Consider the following 17648-nt stretch of genomic DNA (forward strand, 5'->3'; position numbering starts at 1 on the left):
ATTACCCTATTCATTTTTCGGATGTAATTGTTTGTAGAAGAGAAAACTGGTCAGCAAATCCGAGGCCAACATTCAATCTTTTAGAATAAATCTCCTTCTCAGGAGCATTAGACCAAGGCTAAACGCTACCTAAAATAGCTCGTATCTCTGTCATAACCGTCGGGGCGACTGCAGAAGTATTACGCCAAACCCTAAAAGGAGTCGGTCATTTTACAGACAATTAACCAAGTGGTAATGGGCAACGCAATCACACGCGATGGGCAATTAGAACCACGCAGCTCTTTCCTTGCAACCTCCTCCCTCCCCTCCTCTCCTCGCGCCACTTCCCAACCTCACTCCCACCCCCTCCCCATTCCTTCCGTCCCCACCCCATACATTCCACGGTCCAATCGGATCCAGCCCTCCTTGACTGAGTTCACCCAGTCACCTGCTCGGGTACCTCCCTCATTCCTGACTCATTCGCCTCAACCACGGACATTATGTTGAGCGGGGCGAGGTAATGCGTGGAATGAGGGGAACTCCTCAGGAAGTAGGATGAAGTTAGGAAAGCTGCTTCCAAGGTACAAGAGCCCGTGCTAGCTCAAGGTCAGCTTCATCTAACATCGATGTCAGTGAAGAATCTGATTTACAAGACTCACGTCCATTGGTGGAAGGGGCGTAGCTGCCTTCTGCACTGGTTGGTGGAGTTTTTCTTTATCTAAAGAGTTTGGGTGAATTTTTCTCTCTTTGTTTATCAAAACTTTTCTTCTCTCTTGAAAACCTTGGATCTGAAAGTGTGGTAACTAGGGAAGGTACACTGACTGAGCAACTCCACAGCCAAGCATAACCAAAGGATAAGCCAAAAAAAAGTAAATAAAACGAACCAAGCTACATCTAGCAGCCCCTCAATTTTTCTCACAACCTGTGAAAATAAATCAATTTACGTAAGTAATCCAAGACTATAAATATTTATAACAACAATATGTGGGTAATGGTTTATCTGCTTAAGACCAATGGAAAAAAACGGGAACAAAACGTAAAACTTTTAGCCTGCTAAACACAAAAGACCAGAGATTAATCAGACAAAAATGCTTTTTAAAATAAAAACATTAAGGAGCAAAGTCATCTCTACGAAGGATGGTTCTCAGAAGTAAAAATATCAGATTTATCTGTTCAGCCATCAAGAGAGATCTCTCATGAAGACTGAACGGACACGACTCTTTTTCTTTCTGCCTCAGATCCAAAAGGTCTGGGTCGAATCCTACCCGGGAAGATGTACCTACATATATAATTTCCTTTGGGTGTAAGTTATTCCCAAGGAAAGGTGAATTCGATATTAATGGTTATTTATGGATTAACATTTGAGGGTATATAAATATTTACTAGTAATTTGTGACCAAACTAATTTATATATATATATATATATATATATATATATATATATATATATATATATATATATATATATATATATATATATATATATATATATACGACTGTTTTTCTCTCTGCATCAGATCCAAAAGGTTTGGGTCGAATTGTATCCGGGAAGATGTACCTACATATATAATTTCCTTTGGGTGTAAGTTATTCCCAAGGAAAGGTGAATTCGATATTAATGGTTATTTATGGATTAATATTGAAGGGTATATAAATATTTACTTGTAATTCGTGACCAAACTAGTTATATATATATATATATATATATATATATATATATATATATATATATATATATATATATATATATATATATATATATATATATACACCACTCTGTTTCTCTCTGCATCAGATCCAAAGGTTTGGGTCGAATCCTACCCAGGGGAGAAGTACCTACATATATAATTTCCTTTGGGTGTAAGTTATTCCCAAGGTAGGGTGAATTCGACATTAATGGTTATTTATGGATTAACATTTGAGGGTATATAAACATTTACCAGTAATTTGTGACCAAACTAATTTTATATATATATATATATATATATATATATATATATATATATATATATATATATATATATATATATATATATATATATATATATATATATATATATATATATATATCATATATATATATATATATATATATATATATATATATATATATATATATATATATATATATATATATATATATATATATATATATACTGTATATACAGTATACAGAGGTGATGGGATTGCTAAATGAATGTCCGTGTGTGGTCCAGGCCAAAATAAAAATAATGAATGGATGCGGTGGAGGGTAATACCAATGGAAGTGATAGCTTACCTTTTGAAGGGTGGATACTTTAAAGAGTCGGGGAAAGCAAAACCAACTATAGAATTCCAAAGCCTGGGAGAAGATTCGTTCAGTTCTTACCATTTCTCTAAATGATTGCTTTGGACAGAGTTATTTTTTAATGTAGATCATAATCAAACCTATGCTATGCCCTTAAAATCACTTCTATGAAAATTAAAAAAAAAAATTCATCAATGACTGACCTGTAACTTAAATTAAATCCAGGTATGTATCAAATCGGTATGTATTGTCCACTGTGTATCTTACCCACTTTTGCATGCAACTTTGACGAGCAAACAACCAACCTTCTGATCCTTTTATATTTTCTACCAGTGCCCTTTTGCCCCTGGTCAAGAGGTGCCGTGAAAATGACCGTTATCATGACTGCTAATGAAGTTGTATACTCCATCAGAAATCTTGGCACCTCCTACAAACTAAACCCTTCTTAAGGGATAAGTAGTCTTAACTGAAGACAGAATAGCTAATAATTTTTTCCTCTTCAGTTCCATATTGACCACTTCAGCAAAAAAAAAAAAGAAAAAAACCAAACCACTTGTAGCCTCAACGTCCGCCCTTCAAGTCCAGTCTCACCCACTCATGAACATTCCATCTACGTCCCTACCCACGATGCCCATATTTCCTACCCAGCCTCTCGGCTGCATTCACAAGTATGGGGGCCTCCCTTATTTAACACTTTCATGCCTATTAAAAGGAAACAGCCATAAACTCGCTCTTTCTGTTACCTCTCTCGTTCTGTTCTCTTTCCAAGGGTCGAATTTCACTGGTGGACAGAGGGGTTTTAGATAATGGGAAAGGGAGGAGCTTTTGAAGGCTGTGAACTTCCCACTAAAAACAATTCCCATTCGTATGGAAGATCTGTGCATGGTGGTTAACAAATACTGAGATGCTATCGTAATTCTGTTACGAACTGTATTATTATTATTATTATTATTATTATTATTATTATTATTATTATTATTATGTCACAGTCATTCTGTAATCATATTAACATTAAGTACAACATAATTCCCCCCTTTTTTTTGGCCTGGTCCATCAATGTGTTTCCGACGGATTACTTAAGAAATTTGTTATCCGTTTTATCTGAGTTGAGTTCTAGTGCAGGAAGATTTAAGGTTATCTAATAGTGAGGTTATTATGAATATTTCAAGAATGAAAATTAGCAATTGAGATTTTGTAACAGATTTTTATCTTGAATTATTTTGGCAAATTCGAAGATAAGGATTTGGAAAGGTAACGCAAAAGGACCATGATTTTTGAATGAAGGTTCAAGAGCACTAATTGGTTTTTCTCCAAGTAAGCAAATGGATTACCTATGACGAAGAGGAAACAACGGAACTCTTGCTAATGCGCACAGGATTGATAATTATAAGATCTCTCATATCAACGGTTAACTCTAAATTGTTGCTGGATCATGCCAACATAGAGACCAGGTATCTAATAAGAGTCAAGAAATTTCCATCGCTGGCAAAGAAAAATTTTTTTTGTGTACATAAAAGTAATGTTCTGAAAATACAGAATAAAAATATACCACTTTAGATACAGGTGCATAGGGAAGAAAATTTACGAGCAGCCAAAGCACCGATGAAAACTTCCAAGGGAAGATGTATTTTACAAAAGAATTATAGACTAAAAAAATCTTCAGACAATTAATATTTTTACCTTTATGACAGTCATACAAGCTGGAACCTCGGAATAAGGGATATTATTCTGTATGATACACACACACAGACACACATATACATGTGTGTGAGTATATATATATATATATATATATATATATATATATATATATATATATATATATATATATATAATATATATATATATAAGTATACCTTAGTTTAACTAGACCACTGAGCTGAGTGACAGGATTAGATTTATTTTACGTGGCTAAGAACCAATTGGTTACCTAGCAATGGGACCTACAGCTTATTGTGGAACCTGAACCACATTATAGCGAGAAATGAATTTCTATCACCAGAAATAAATTCCTCCAATTCTTCATTGGCCGGTCGGAGATTCGAACGAAGGGCCAGCAGAGTGCTAGCTGAGAACGGTACCCACCCTTCCAATGGGGACTTTGTTTATATATCTATATATATATATATATATATATATATATATATATATATATATATATATATATATATATATATATATAAGGTGCATCTATTAAATAACGAGACTGATTAAATGACTCACCTTTATTTATATGTATTATAAATTTAATGCTTGTCCCCTTCAATACACTCCCCATTTGCAGTAGTACATTGCTGCAGTCTTCTTTTCCACTGGTGGAAGGCATGGAGGAGGAAATCAATTTCTGTCAGCTGTTTCAACACATCCGCCGTTTTCTTCTTTACAGCATCAACTGACCCAAAACGTGTCCTTTTAAGAACTGATTTAACTTTTGGGAAAAGATAAAAGTCGTACTGTGCTAAATCGGGCGAATATGGAGGGTGTCTTTGTCAATGTCCACAGATTCAGCTATCATTCGAACACTGAGTCGGCGGTCTTTCGAACAATCTGACTGATTTCTTCTACATTTTCTTCGGTTCTTGAAGTGCAAGCAAGGTCGTCCAGTGGGTTCATCATCTTTGACAAACTCACGTCCCTCGCTGAATCTTTTGTGCCACTCAGACACACGAGCACGAGACAGGCAGTCGTTCCCATAAGCTGTACTAAGCATTTGAAAACGTTCTGGTGCTATTTTGTGCAATTTTACTAAAATTTCAAATTCACGAGTTGTTCAACTTTTAAACTTAGCATTTTTTTAGGCCCAATACAGAAAACACAACCAAACTAAATGGCGACTCACAATCAAGTGAATGTCAGGGTGTTGCTGCTTGTTATGCAGGTTCAGCCATGTTCAAAGTTACTACGCATGCAGTTATGACCGGTTCTGACTGTTTTGTTCACTAGTTGGAATCACAGTCTCGTAACTTAATAGACATACCTTTATATAAAGACATTTATCACATTTTGCCAAGTAACTCCTCAAGACAAGTTTAGTGGGCATGCACTCACATAAAAACAAATGAATGTTGTTTTGAGTAATCTCAACTTAAAAATAAGCGATAGAGACAGAGAGGGCATAGTTAGCAGGTTTGGTGGTATTGAGAATGGAGACACCTTTGTGAAAATGCTCTCTGAAATGGATATCATAGTATCGAAAGAAGAATATTCTCAGGTGTAGTTGAAAAAAAGTATACCTTAGTTTAAGCAGACCACTGAGCTGATTAACAGCTCTCCTAGGGCTGGCCCGAAGAATTAGATTTATTTTACGTGGCTAAGGACCAATTGGTTACCTAGCAACGGGACCTACAGCTCATTGTGGAATCCGAACCACATTACACCGAGAAATGAATTTCTGTCACCAGAAATAAATTTCTCTAATTCTTCATTGGCCGGAGTTGAGAAAGATATAGTTGTGACGAGAGTTTCTTTTAATTTGTGGCAAAATAGGTCAAAGAGAGGAGCTAATGGATGAATTTGATTACGAGAGGAATATTGGTTTAGTATGCACTGAGTCATTACTTAGGTTAAAATTAAGAGTGGTCATAACTGTAATGAAGACTAGAGTGAGAGTAGCATATTTAGAGAGGAACGATGGAGATTTATCCAGGGTCAAAAGATATAAAAGGTGAAGGATTTGATGGGAAGAAGAAAGTGTAGACGAAAGTGTGAAAAAGTCAAGAATGGGCTCATGAACCATTGGGGTTGTTTGTGGAAGGTAGAAACTGGGAATAAAAGTAGTAACGGACAGATAGTGAAATCAGAGATTGCTTAAAACGAAGTTTCAGGATGAGATATAATCTTGTAGCAGCATTCAAAAGAGTGAGCTAAGTAACCAAGGACTTTGAGGGCGAATGGAATATAAGTATATGGTGTAAGTTGAAAATTTAGAGTAAATCCCAATGAAAAATTCTGGGGTGAATCTGCAAAACGGAATACTTCAGTTAGAAAGATAAGTTGTTCTCTATAGGAAAATAATGGCAAAGGGAAAGGTTAATAGGAAAATGGTCCTGAGACTAAAAACTGCAGATAGGGACATGTTGCCTGTAGAGAATTTTGTCCTATATTGATGATTTTTTTTAATTTGAAATGCAAAAGAGAGGCTCATCTGAATGATGCAAGAAAGAAAGTTTAAACAGAAGAAGAATGTTTGTGGATGTAATCGTTCAAGATGTGAAAGGAGCAACTAAGAAGACGACGAATAGAAAGGCACCAGTCGATGATACGACTACTGAGATGCAGAATTCCAGGGCAAAAGTGTGACTGAGTGGCTGACAAGTAAGTTGGGTCTGAATGGAAAAAACTTTCCAGGGAAATTTACAGGGAGAAATTGTTTCTATCTGTAAAGGTAAAGGCGATAGAGGTGACTATAAATATTATAAAGGCAAAACATCTCTTAGTATACCAGAAAGTGTATTTTGACTGAGAAAGTGTGGCAGATGATGGAAAGAATTGGTAAGGGAAAATGAAAAGAAGCATCGTGAGTATAGATAAAAGGAGTGTTTGGATCAAGTATTTATCATGATTTATCATGAGACAATTATGTTAAACCATAAAAGTGTAGGGAAAATGCTGTATCATATACATGCAACTAGAAAGAAGCTTATGATAGAGCTCATTGAGTTGCAATGTGTAGGGTGCCAAGAACGTATGGCATAAAAGATACCATGTGTAAAACATTGAAGAAAAAGCATGTCAGACTTACAGTAGACTATGCAGATGAGAAAGTGGTGAGTTTGCTGTAAAACTGGATATGAGACAAGTGTGTGAAATGTCCATGGCTATCTATATTACCTTTTAGGATGAAGTGATGAGAGAAACCAGATGGAAAAGTTAAGTATATCTTAGTTTAACCAGACCACTGAGCTGATTAACAGCTCTCCTATGGCTGGCCCGAAGGATTAGATTTATTTTACGTGGCTAAGAACCAATTGGTTACCTAGCAACGAGACCTACAGCTTATTGTGGAATCCGAACCACACTATAACGAGAAATGACTTTCTATCACCAGAAATAAATTTCTCTAATTCTTCATTGGCCAGTTGGAAAATCGAACGCGGGCCCAGCAGAGTTCTATCCGAGAACGATACCAACCCTTTCAATGAGGAACTTAATAACCAGATGGATAATAGATGTTGGTGCAGACTGTTGGCTACAATAACAGGTCATGAATGACTTACTGAATGTTGATTGTGGGAATGAAGAGAAAATGCAGAAGCTAGCAAAAGAGTATGGGAAGGTTTGAAAGAGGAGAACAGTGAAATTGAATGAGAGGGAATGTGAGCAAAGGTAAGATTTTGTGGTTTAGTAAATCCAAAAATATAGAGCAAGGAATGTAAATAGGACGGTTAAAAGTTAAGCATACCTTAGTTTTACCAGACCACTGAGCTGATTAACAGCTCTCCTAGGGCTGGCCCGAAGGATTAGACTTATTTAACGTGGCTAAGAACCAATTGGTTACTTAGCAACGGGACCTACAGCTTATTGTGGAATCCGAACCACATTATAGGGAGAAATTAATTTCTATCACCAGAAATAAATTCCTCTAACTCTTCATTAGTAGATGAATATTAGTAGCTGATTCGTGTAAGTGTTTAAGAATAACTATAAAGGATAGGGAAAAGATGGTAGAATAAATTTAAGGGGCCATCCCACTGGACTGATAAGGGCTAACATGATGGCCTCCAAATATTAACCTGGATGATAATGAAGTTAATGAAGTGAAGAAGTTAAAAGACTGTGTGCAAAAGATTTGTAAAACAGAGATTAGTGTCTATGAAAGCACATATTGTTTGTATAAAGGGAATGTTGAATCAACACTCCATTATGGAGGTAGATTGTGGATGGTGAATGAGAATGAAAGTTGAAAAAAGTAGTTCCGACGAGGTCTAATATTTGCATACCAAATTAAGAGTTAGATGGATTAAAAGGCTGATGAATTTAAAGACACGAGGAAGTGGTAAAAACCGGATTTGTGTGTTCTGCGATGGTTGACCCATGTGAAGAGAATATGTGATATATGAAGAGGATGAACTGTTTGGGTAGCGTTTATGATGTGAAGCTTTAAGCAGGATAAGACTTCAAATGGATGGAAAGGTGGAGAGGAAGAGGAACTGGAACGGAATACCCTTAATATCCAGGAAGCAAAAGAGTGTACGCATTTTGGTGGCCTTGACAAGATACAGGTAAAGGACGCAATTTAATTATAGATTAGGGGTTGTCTCGACACGCTGCTAATATCATTGAAGTTTCCTACATAGAGGGTTCATCCTATGAAGGAAAACAGTTTGTATATATATATATATATATATATATATATATATATATATATATATATATATATATATATATATATATATGTGTGTGTGTGTGTGTGTGTGTGTGTGTGTGTATACATGCATATATATGTGTATGTATACATTATATATATACATATATATGTATCTATGTGTATATGTATATATATATATGTGTGTGTGTGCATGTGTGTGATGAATGCTTCACGTGGTATGTATACTGTATACGAGCTGTTCAAATCATGATTCTTAAAGGATTAAGCCACTGTTATCTTCTGTGTAAGAGATCCTGAGAAAAATTTCATTCTTACAGTTACAGTCACCGTTGCACACCTATGCTTTCCCCATGCATGTAAATGAACGCTTACGAATTCGTCTCGTTCGTTAGCAATGCAGAATGGTAGGCCCTCATATATCCATGTCCTCTTCCTTAGGCTGCCAATAATAACAAGTGTAAAATTGTATGCAAAGTATTATGTACGAAAGTACTCACCTACGTATGAACAAACTATCGAACTAACATTACGAGATAGCACGTAACCGCCACCAGAGATACGAAAGGCCACAACGGAAGTATCCAATCCGGTTTTCATATCCGGACGCCTCTGGGGAAATGGATGGCTGCTCGCTGTGGCTCTGCCTTGAGTCCTCTCTCAAGAGTAGACTGACTCTCTCTCTCTCTCTCTCTCTCTCTCTCTCTCTCTCTCTCTGGTTTCAAGTGGTAGCTCGTTTTGTCCACTACTAAATATATATGATCAGGGTGCTTTTCCTAACACTCCAGTATGTTCCCGCTGACTTTAGCACTGAATTACGTACCTGATTGCTTGTCGACTGTTGTCAGTCTCAGCTCGGGTTGCGGGTGGTGAGAGAAGGGCTGGAGAGAGAGAGAGAGAGAGAGAGAGAGAGAGAGAGAGAGAGAGAGAGAGAGAAAAGCAGATGCGAGGGATCAGTGCTCCGTCAAAATTAAAAACGAAATGCCCTCGATGAGGTAATCTGCATTTCACTAGGGTGAAATAATCTATAATAGTAAAATCAGAGTGGGTTTGTCTGCCCCGGGTGGGGAGGGTAGGCAGGGAACAGGAGGGTAGAGGAGACATCCACCTTCCTCCTGCAAACCTGTCTGTCCGCCCGGGGTGGTTGAGTTGTAGGAAGGGGATCGGGATAGTAGGGGAGACAGCAGCTAGCTTCTAGCTACTCTCTCTCTCTCTCTCTCTCTCTCTCTCTCTCTCTCTCTCTCTCTCTCATGTTATACTTTATATATATATTATATATATATATATATATATATATATATATATATATATATATATATATATATATATATATATATATATATATATATATATATATATATATATATATATATATATATATATATATATATATATATATATATATATATATATATATATATATATATATATATATATATATATATATATATATATATATATATATATATATATATATATATATATAAAGTATAACATGGAATATATTACCTGTGGGCTATCTTTGCTACACACAGCAAAGAGATATGGTTTCATACTGCATTTTATAGAATAGAATACTGTATTTATATTTTCAACATTGATCTTTTCATCAACAATTGGTGGCTTCAGAGAAAAACTAAACTACAATTACTCTCACAAACATACTTTAACTATGAATTGTGGATGAATCTCTGTGCAGCAAACTTCCACGATATTAACAGCTTCATACACCTGCATAGAAGGCTCATCTACAGCACAGAGAAGACCCACCGAAACAGTAACATTCACCTCCATCATGCATGTTCTCAACGCTTTCAGAATATTAAGGCCCTTCCTTTTCATTACCTCCTCCACTCATTCCACCCAGCACTTCTAGGTATCCTTTCTTCCTTCTTCTTAATGCCTTCTGAATTAAAAACATTATCCACTAGCCTGTCGCCCTCCCGTCTTTCAACTGACTGCACCACATCAAAACAGAGTGATTCCTCCTGTCACCCAACGCTAACGTTTCTACCAGTTTCATGTACCTCTGTATTTCCCAGCCTTCTGATAATTCTCGTGTCACGTATGTTGCACAAATAGCTGACCTCAACTGCATCAACCAGTTTCCTTTCGTCTGCATTTAATATCCACACTTAACTTTCATAAAGGAGAGTTGGCTCCACAATCCAAGTCATGCATTCCCACCTTGGTTTTCATAGATAGTCCAAGTCTCTTTAGTTCCCAGTTGTTTGCATCATCCTGATACCTGCCTCGCTTCACTTGTTCTTTGACTTACTTCTTCTCTCATCCTGTCACTATCTGTATGCTTACCCCCAAACGCCCACGCACATCAACTGTTTCTATTCTTCCACCATCAATATTAATATTCATTGCTCCAGCCTTTAGTTTCCATTTATTCTCTTGACCTTACTCTTACAAACACTTTCAAACCTTTTCACCAGCTTTTGCATTTTCTCTTCACCATACTAGTTAGTACCTTCTCATCAGCAAACATCAGCATACCACACTACATTCATGATCCATTTGTCACCCCATAACTTTGGCCCTTGTCTGATTGCCTCTGACTGACCTCTAGCGTCACTCCATCCAGAAAGTTATAGCACAGCCATGTCACCAGACCAATCATTCTTTCTCCCATTTATTGTAAAACCCTCACACATACACATATGCATACAAACATGCCTACACACACACACATATATATATATATATATATATATATATATATATATATATATATATATATATATATATATATATATATGTGTGTGTGTGTGTGTGTGTGTGTGTGTGTGTGTGTGTGAACATATGCGTGTTGTGAGTGTGTTGCTGTTGTTGTTATTATTGTTATTGCTGTTTATATTGCTATATCTGAGACTGAATGTAAGCTGAAACTTTAAACTCAAAATTCTGAAGACTGTTATTAAACGTTGTTTATAATCTTCAGCTATCCGACAGCATTTACTTAACATCAATTCCATATGGTCACTCTGCTCAAGAAGTCCGTCTCTGCTGACGAGGCTGCTGTGAAAACAAGGTCCCAGAGAGCAGAAGCAGAGTGAGCCCCTTGCGTCAGCTGTTCGAGGTATCAACAACCACCAGCCTAGAAGTTGGGCGTCGCTGGATTTCACCTACATCTACAGAGAGAGCTACTTTTACTTTATTGAATTGTGCCAGTGCTGCTGGTGGGATAACAGTTAAGAGAAAATTAACAAAACATATTTCACTGTTATTTTTATCAAGGTTTTCTTTATCGAGAGAGATATCCCTAGGCTATGCATTGAACCCTTTTTAGACGAGTGTTGCTGAGAGTTACCCTATTGTCCTGTACTGGTAGTGATAAAGACTGTACGGAATGCAAGATAATGCTCGTTGTATTATGAAGAATAATGACGAAGGGAAGAAGAAAATGGAATGGGGAAAAGTGCTATAAGAAGTGAGTCGGGAATAGGGACTCAGTAAGGGAAAGGCCTCGATGAGGGCGAAAGAAGAGGAGGGAAAGGGAGGGACAACTTGAGGGGAAGAGACTGGTGGAGGAGGCGGGGCCAGGGGACGGCTGTGGACAATCAATACCGGGTGACAGGCAATACACCCGTAGGCCTACGATGCTTGCTCTCTCTCTCTCTCTCTCTCTCTCTCTCTCTCTCTCTCTCTCTCTCTCTCTCTCTCTTATTACAAATGATGTGTGGATGAAGTTGAAGATTCATGTTTCTTTATTCTTGGAAAATTAAAGAAGACGAGTACAACGCAACTGTGACTGTAAAAGTACTCCTAAAGCAAAATGTTCACTAAGTACTTCAAACTGGTATTAAACGGTGTACTGTATTATTTACAGCCTTAGGAATGAGATGGTTTTAGGTGTCGTGTCACAGGACCGTTGAGGTTTGTTGTTAAAGAAGGCTTTGATGAACTTTTTTTCGAAGTTTTTTTAATACAACTGGCGTCGCAAAAGCAAAATTAATAGGGTTTCGTGCCTCAGAAATAGTGTCGACGCATTTATGGTAGTCTTGGCGGCTTGGAGGTCTAGTGAGCTTTTTATCAGTTTTCTTCTAACTTCTATTTTTATCTCAAGGTTACGAGTAATGAGATGAAAAAATTAATGACACTATTAATTTTCAATGACCTGAATAACATGAGAGTAGAGCTTGGAGCTGAAATTATAACCTCGAAAGTCAGCTTACTTTTTTTTTTTTGTTCTGATTTTTTCACGTGTTCTTTGAGATTGTAAATCAGTTTTGTGGAATTGAATGGCAACACTTTATTTCTGCTCAAAGCCATAGATAATATAAATATAGTAAGAAGTACATTAGAGAAAAATTACATTAGAATAAAAATATACATTAGAAAGAAGAGTGAGCAGCTACCACCGCAGTAATAATAATAATAATAATAATAATAATAATAATAATAATAATAATAATAATAATAATAATGACACATAGAGCGGAGACCCCTCTTGTAAGCATGTTTTGTTGACCATCAACACAGCTGGTTTTGCTTAGAATTTCCCCTGTACGACGCACAATGGGCTTCTCTTCGGAAGAAAGGGATTGACGTAAATTTTAAAAAGATTAATTATGTATATTTACACTTAGTGCAGATCTGAGTTACCTCTTTGCATCTTCTATAGGAAAGATTTAGTGATTACAGTGGTCAAGACAGGCACACTACAGGTGCAAAAGAGAAATAGAGGGAAGGGTAAGTATGTAGCCTTGATTGGTCAACCTATTACACGAAGCTTAATTGGTTGACCTTTCTCATGTGATGATTACGTCAGAGATGAGGGATTTTTGTTACACAGCAGCTTAGGTGTCCTACTGGGAGAATTCAAGCAAAAGGCCTAATTCCAGCTGGCTCGGCAACGGATCGTGGGTAGGAAGAAAGATACTTGTATAACATTAAGGGAAGGGCACTGCTACAGGGCATGCAGGCAGTTCCAAAAATGAGTTTTTGTCTTGTGAGGGCACCACTATGGGCGAAGCACCCTCTGGTAAGTGACTAGAGAGGTGTTTCAAAAGACGAGTGGGCGCCACCTCGATGTAAGAGTGGAGGCGTCCCACTTCAGGGTGACAGAAATTGTATATGACTTGCTTCTCCTTTAGGTCCTCTGTAGGGGCAGGGTTGATTCGCATGTGTCCTCCTTTTTCAGTGCTTTTGCTTGTAGTATCTCTGTTGTACCAAGAACTATCCATGATCCCTATAATCCTATTTACATTCTCATCAGAGTATCATTATTGATCAGGACTTGGGATACTCTGTCAATTTTGTTGTATTGCTTAAGGACTACAAAAACCAGTATGAGAGGACCTTCCGTACAAATTTGCCAGTGATGGACTTCCTGTAGTTCATTCTTGAATCTACCGTAAGTCCAAGGCTGGTGGATTTAGTGTGCACTGTCACTGTGAAACGCAAGGCGCCCTGGGATCATACATTGGCATTGAGGAGGGGCAGGACACAGTTGTTCTCCCTCTCACTTATTAAACAGTGCAAAACACTCCCAATATTTCCTCTGTAGAGTATCAAAGTCTGCTCATTGAACCTAAATGCAGATGTTGTTGATGAAACATTAGTGCGTCAGGGTAGCCTGCATCTATATAGAGACCCTCTCTCACTCAACACCCATACCCAACACCCCAGGGGGAGGACGGATCCCATCATCCCACCATCTTCCTGGGTGCATAGTTGCCAGCGGTGAGAGATGGGGGACCTGTTCTGAAGGTTGATGAATTAAGTTCGTGTCATTCCAGTATACCTAATCAAGTACATTGGTTAAGAAGCTGCTACATCCAAAGACGTGATGATCCTGTTGGAGGAAGAACCCCTCAGAGCTTGATAGAAGTCAGCAGATGAACTAAAACAATACTTGAAAGGGATATAATGTTGTGAGGGTTCTGTTTGATGTCTTGGCCAAGGCATGAATCAGAGAGGGCACCTTGGTTATGATAAGTTGCAGGGAACTGCTGTGTTTATGAGTCTTGACATCGCTGTAGATGTGTCCCATATCACATTCTCTTGTTATTTAGGGAAGACAAGATTAATGTAGTCAGCATTACATCCTCGCCACAAAGCAGTCCAACAAAACCGTGACTCTTGTTCTCATCCTCAAAGATGATTACAACTCTAAACTGGATGCAATGCTTTCTGACACCTCTAATTTCCAGTGGATCACCAGAGATCCTATCAAGGATATCAAGAGTGATCAATTTTAAAGTATTCCCTCACACCATGAAAGTTTATATATACATCCTTACCTCATCCATAGAGTTATACAAAGTGATCTGATGTTATCTCTTAAGTCCCCAGTGCTACAGTACTTGACCAGCAGGTGCCCCACAGTCAAAGGGAGCAAGCAACCATCCCAGAATGGCAGGGTTTGCCCAGTCATTGAAATTACATGTTAGATATGGATGTATGTGCCTAGTACTCAGTCAATTTGGTAATTTCCATCACTTCCTGGTTACTATCCATGAAATTTGGGAAGCATCTTTCATTTTCCTTAACCCTGGAAAGGTTTCTTTAAATGATAAAGCAATTTTTCACACCATGTTGTACGTTGCCAAGTTCTTGACAAGGTATCTGCCCTTTTTTCTTGTCCTTGTAATCTGGTATGCAACAAAAATGTATTTTCCTACCATAGTAACTTATGAAAGATATCATCCCTAAGCTTTACATTAACAATGAATGTTTGTTATTTCCAAAAACTGAAGTACTATTGGAAGTTGCTGTAAGTTTTAAAACCTCTCTCATGATAGATTAAAAAATTTTCATTGCCACTAGAACGCATATTGTTTGGCAGTAAATATTCAAGAAAATCCTTCACTCACCATCAGGAAAACCGTCTCCAAATCCATGAGCAACATCGGATCTGAAGCCACCAGTACATACTTGCTCAACACATTCATGCACTGATATTTGCTATGAATAGCAATGAGCATTACTTCCTGTGATATGCATCTCCTTTGTAATAACTCATTCACAGTATTTCACTGCTGGTAAATACCAAGGAAGTATCTTGCATGTACTATGTCAATCATTTTTATTCAAACAAAATGTCTTTCGATTTAAAAGATAGCCAGGAATTGTAAGGATGGTATCTACAGTAATTAAGAAATTGTCCCATTCTACCTACAAGACTAGTTAAAGAGTCTGATAGCTTGTAGTATATCTTTCAGCTTCAAGCAAGCAAAATGTGGAAATTCATTGCAGAGGGAACTTACAAATATCCACTAAAATAATCCACCAGGAGAAGAAGTAAATAATTCCATGACTATCCAGATTCTGGCATTTTGAATAGCATTCAGTACTTCAACTCTGTGAGGAAAGGCTTTTGTAAACTCTTCACAATTGTAGGTCAACTTTTGGCAGGATCAGTGCCTGAAATTATAAGAATTAGAGTATTATTATAATTTCTTAGTTGTTCTATTACGGAACATTTTGTTTAGTCCGAACGGAAGGAGCAATACGTGGACATTTTCTTTCATTTTCCCCCCAAAGAGTTATCCCAGCCACCTGTACATCGATAACTATCGATGTTAGTGTTGTAGATAATGCTGGCAGATCAGCTCTTGCTCCTGAAGAAGGTCAAGCATGGTGGTATCAGGAATCCTCACAGTTCAGGGACTCTTTCTTGGCGTCTATTGCTAAGCTTTGAAAATTCTTATCGCTTCTGACCTTCCTGACTTACAACCTTTTCTTACTTGAAAATAAATATCACTCCACTTTATTTTTTCTATAGGCCTGGGCAGGAATGGAACGCTATAGGGTGGATTACCCACTGGTCTTTGCTCTTGAAAATTGTATGTAACAATATATATTTGCGACAGTTTCGTGGCGGCGTACCGGAGGCGGTCAAAACAATTCAAATATTAAATCAAGCATCAACACAAACAGAAAAGGATGAGTGAGAATAGTATTTTGGTGGTATTAATGGACTTTCCCCTGTGGAAAATAATACTATGTGGCTTTTTACAAACATATAATGACTTAATTATACGGTGTGTTCTCGTGCTGTCAAGAGAGATATAAGCTAATTGATAACGACTCTACTGCACATGTTCCTGTCAAATTCAGGTTCTGTACTGAGAATCGATATCAGCCCATCTCGATAATGTTAACTGACTGGTACGTTTGTACACTGCATGGCTCATAATGAAGTCATGCATAAGCACGCACGCACACACACATATATATATATGTGTGTGTATATATATATATATATATATATATATATATATATATATATATATATATATATATATATATATATATTTATATATATGTATATATATATACATATTTATAGATATATACATATATATGTATATAAAAAATAATCATGAAGCTACAGATGTCGTTTAATAGCAAATTCACGCTACTTGGGGAATATCCCTGATGGGGAATTATCACCGAAGGGATTAAACGGCATTTGTAGCTTCAAGACTGTATATAAATCAAGATATGATAAAAATTTATATATATATATATATATATATATATATATATATATATATATAGAGAGAGAGAGAGAGAGAGAGAGAGAGAGAGAGAGAGAGATGAAATGTGACCGTTTTCCTCACCTTAACTACGGCTTGTGACTTTTTCCGGCTTCACACTGTTTGCTACTTGATGCAAACATTTACTTATGTGGCGTTTATGTACTCCACAGTATCTCTCCTGAAAGCTTCACCCATCTTCTGTATTTAGGCTCTGTCACTTAAATTGCTTATAGGTGTCATCCCAAAATATATATAAATATGGTAAAACGTCCTATTTCTTCATCTGAACTTTACTAGAGAATCGTCCAGTTCAAGGATAAGAATTTCTTTACAATGTAACCATCCATAAATCTCCGTAATTCCTCTTTATTTAAAGTGGTTGCTTTCTTATCATTATCTTTCCATGCATTAGGGCTCTTTGTGTTTCTTCAAAATCTGGATGAAGATGGGTGCTCGTAGTCTGGTTGAATGAGTCACCCGTAATCTCTTGCTTGGCTGACCTGTATAAGTGGCTCCGGTTAAAATACAAAGCTTACTCCCATTGTTTCCGGCGATCTAC

This window comes from Macrobrachium rosenbergii, chromosome 51 (assembly GCF_040412425.1).
Source record: "Macrobrachium rosenbergii isolate ZJJX-2024 chromosome 51, ASM4041242v1, whole genome shotgun sequence".
Classification (NCBI taxonomy): Eukaryota; Metazoa; Arthropoda; class Malacostraca; order Decapoda; family Palaemonidae; genus Macrobrachium; species Macrobrachium rosenbergii.